Source organism: Mercenaria mercenaria, chromosome 3 (assembly GCF_021730395.1).
Source record: "Mercenaria mercenaria strain notata chromosome 3, MADL_Memer_1, whole genome shotgun sequence".
Lineage (NCBI taxonomy): Eukaryota > Metazoa > Mollusca > Bivalvia > Venerida > Veneridae > Mercenaria > Mercenaria mercenaria.
Window position 1 is genome coordinate 30202753 of NC_069363.1, and position 4249 is coordinate 30207001.

The following is a 4249-nucleotide window of genomic DNA, read 5'->3' on the forward strand; positions in this document are numbered from 1 at the left end:
ATGAAAAAATGAAAATTAAATAAAAAAACATTTCAATTAATATAATCATCGCATGGATATTAGAGCGATTACCAATAAAAAAATTTTAAAAATCAAACGATAAAACAATGTGAACAATGTAAAAACTCGTTAGTGTTGCTCCAAACATTTAGGTTTAATATAAAACATTATGTCAGTATAGTCAGTATACAATGCACGATTGTAAATCATACATGAGAGGAAATAAAAATGATTATTACATACCTAAAATTATTTTCCATTGGGTTTCGAAGGACCGCGATCGTGCAATATTTTCCATATCATGACGTTGAACGCTTTCATATCGGACTAGTCCCAATCCGTGACTCTAGTTACCTCCCCTGACGGTCCGTCCATTGCGGATCTCGATTCTTTAGGTTGCTATTGTGTGTTTGTTTAATTTGTAATTGATGCAACATTTTGTTTACTTTTACACTTTGATTAATCTGACCTATTAGATACTGGCACGAAGTAATTTATCAGACTGAAATGAAATGAAAGTTATAATTACGTCATGAGTTGGACTACTATAGGACGTGGAATGTTTTCTTAACGTTGTAATGGAAAGAATCGCGTGACGTCCATGGCGTCCATGCGCACGTTGCGACAACAAATTGACGTCATTTTCGCGGAAAATATTAATGCGCGTCAGTTTGATTTGTTTATTGCGTTTTCGGAGAATTTTTTTTTTCCGTATTTTTTCCTGTATTTCATGACAGAACGATAATTTAGATATAAATTAATCATTTGATTGTGGATATGTAATAAAAAAAGTTATCAACTTTGTATGTGGATATATGCACTCGTACTTTCGCGGACAATATTGCGCTCCTAAAGTCGCGCGATATTACAGCTGCAGAACTCGTGCATATATCCACATACAAAGTTAATAACCTATAATGACCATATCAACGTGATAATGACACTCTGTATGACTGTATAATGCCAAACTCTCAGACAGCACAATATGATTTTAATATATTTTATAAGTAAAGCATCTGCGGATCCAGGAAGTTTGGTTAGAGGGACACCCACATTAAAGAGGGGGTCACCCATTTTCGAGGGGGGGGGGGGGGGTGTTGTAGGGTAGGGTAGGGTCACACCGAGTTTCAAGACCGACTTCCTTTCTAAAATGTAAGAATCAAAGGGGAAATTAACCCACAATGTCCCTCTGCCAGGCTCTTGTTCCGTGCATTTAATGAATGGAGTTATCCCATACGGCTTACAGGAAACGTCTCTCATCATGATATCATAGATCTGAAAGTATCTGATACTTCAGAAGAATTTTCCGTCTTACTAGTACCATTTTATGTTTATAATTAAAACGCAATTGTCATATTAAGTGTCCACTGTGTCCGACAGAAACAAATTGATTTTATTTGGATGTGAAAATAAAATGTTCCACCAAATGATAATTATTTATTTTTCAAGTAAAATGACTGTCATGCCATGTGCCTCCATCCAGATTTCAGTCTTTGATGCCGAGTATGTGGACATAGTAGATGTAAAAAGAATGAAGTTTCGACTTTCGTGATATCACGTATTCGGACGTTCAAAACTTCACTTCATACGACAAAAAGGCCCATCTGGTATAATCGATACCGCCTGGGGACACAAATATGCCGTAGAAGTTAAAGTTTGAACAAAATCTCAAAGTTTCTCAAAATCAGTTGATAACTTCATACTTCCAGGTTCAATTCAATGTATTTAGTTAAAATCATTAGCCATACAAAACTTCATTATTCTTATACCTATTGATAGTGTTTCGCATCAAATTTAGTCTAATTATATATATGGATAATCAAATAACTTAATAAGCAGAAATTCTGAAACTAAACTTTTTATTTCGCATAGTAATAAAGAGAAGTCTTAGGCTTACGTGATATTACATGGAAAACTTTAATAGCAACGTGTGATATAAATATAATACACGCATATCGGTGACGTTTTACCCAAAATATATATGAGAGACGTTGAAGGTGAAGGCGAAGTTTGAAATCTCAAACTCTCTACTGTCTACCATGCATCCTCCCTAGACTTTCTTTTTTCATAGGTACCAAATTGTTCGGCAGGACCAACTCTTTCAATATAAAAAATATTCCCATGAAAAAACTCTTTTGAAATATATATCTATGATTTCACTGTTCCTACGGCAACCGTTCTTTTTTGGAAAGGACAACCATATAGAGGATAATCTGTCGAATCAGTTTTTGGTGATAAAACAATAAAAATGGTATCAAAAAAGAGCGAAGACATTGGCCTTTAAATAGCAGCACGTTTATTTAATAAAATAATTCGCATATTCATGAATATTAATGAGAATGTTACAAAATGATAAAATTTTGTTAAAAATAACATTTTCTAAGTTTCAAATCAATTTAAATTTAATGTACCAGTCACTTTTGATCTAGTCTTAAAGCCTCTCAGTGTTTTTTATAATATTATTTTGTTACTCTTGTGGTATTTTTTACTCAAAATTAGGTTTGTTTAGCTAATTTGCATTAACTGTACCAGTGCCACAAACAACGAATACAATTCTGAAACCACTAAAACTGAATAAAATGATATAATTAATTGTTATCAATGAAATAACGATTTTTATGTGATCTATAATGTTCGCATACACTTAATTGAAGGAGTAACATACATAACACGTGTTACGTTACCATTTCAACAACCTTGTTTTATTGCATCAATTATTCAGAAAATTTTCCAAAACATAATTAATATTAGTTATTTTGTACTATAAGAATTCAATATGCTTCTTTACTTGTCAGACAGTGGGATGCTTTTCCGTAACACACTTTAAAATACGTTAGTACGTACGTTACTACTACCTTTGCTTTTTTAAAAGATATTTAAGAAGAAATTGAAACCATAATTGTCACATACTGATTTATCTAAACTGTTAGGGGTAATTTTAAAGATATTTTTCTTCTGTTATTTCAGAAATTGCCTAAAATTATATATTGTAACTATAATAGTAGATGGAATAATATTCAATTTCAATAAACACACAATAATATCAATCTTTGCATTCATATGATCATACAGCTGAAATGTGCAGTCTTCCTGTGAGTAAAAATTAAGTTTTATAAAAAGTATGATTTGAATTTAGAAATAGTAGCGTCCAAACCAACCCAGTTAGCTCAGTAGGATGAATCATAGGGTCCTGAGTCAGATATCTGGATGAGGCCCTTGTTCTCCATGACGATTCGATAAAGACATCGTGTCTGAATTAAGTCAATTGACTTCCACCTGTTTAATACGGAGAACATAGCACATGCCTGTAGAGAACTGAGTAGTTCCGGTACAGAATCCAGGGACACAGGTAAGGTTAACTGCTCAACATTACATGACTGAATTTCTGTTGCAAAGCGGTGCTAAACCAAAACTAACGAACTGAAGAATATATGCAAGTATATTTAAAGTAAGAACTTTATTTTTAAAACTTTTACCAGATTGACAAACCTGTTATCTTTTAGTGATACAAAATCAAGATAATAAGAAATATGATAAACTTGACAGATATGAAATAAATAAAACTATTGTAGTCATTTTGAAACATTTACAAAAATGACAGAATGTACAAAATATTTCTTTAATATTTCAAACTCTACAGATGTACTATGTGGTGGAATATTCCTGAATATGCTGGAAAATTAAGAGAAACACTAAGAGAAACTATGCATCAGTCATAACAAATAAAGTTTGAATATCAATTGAATTAGGTATAAAAGACAATGATAAAGGCATGACCTATCTTTGTCAAAAGTCCAAACTATAGCAAGAGACTTGAGAGCATATTTTTCAGACATTTCATCATGATTTTAGATTCAGATTTTATTAATCCATTCAATTTCACAGTAATAGAACACTGTTTAAGCTTGTGCTACCTAGGGGCATGAGGGCAGTTTTACGTTTCACTACATCTAATGAACAGACACAATCAAATTAAGTCAGCTATTATTTTACTTGGTATGTTCTTATGCTTCCGAAGGATCACCTTAAACAAATATTCACTATCACAAAAATAGTCTTTAAGCGCCATGTGATGGTTGTAAAAAGTCTCCTCGTACTCGGATTCAGTGTTGTTAGAGTTTCTGGTCCTTTTGGATCATGTTTACTAAAACACTATTCAGTTTTAGCCGGTGCTTGGGGCTGTAAGGTGTGTTTCCCATGTCATTACCTCCCATAAACAGACTTGATACAACTGAGTCTGCTATTTATT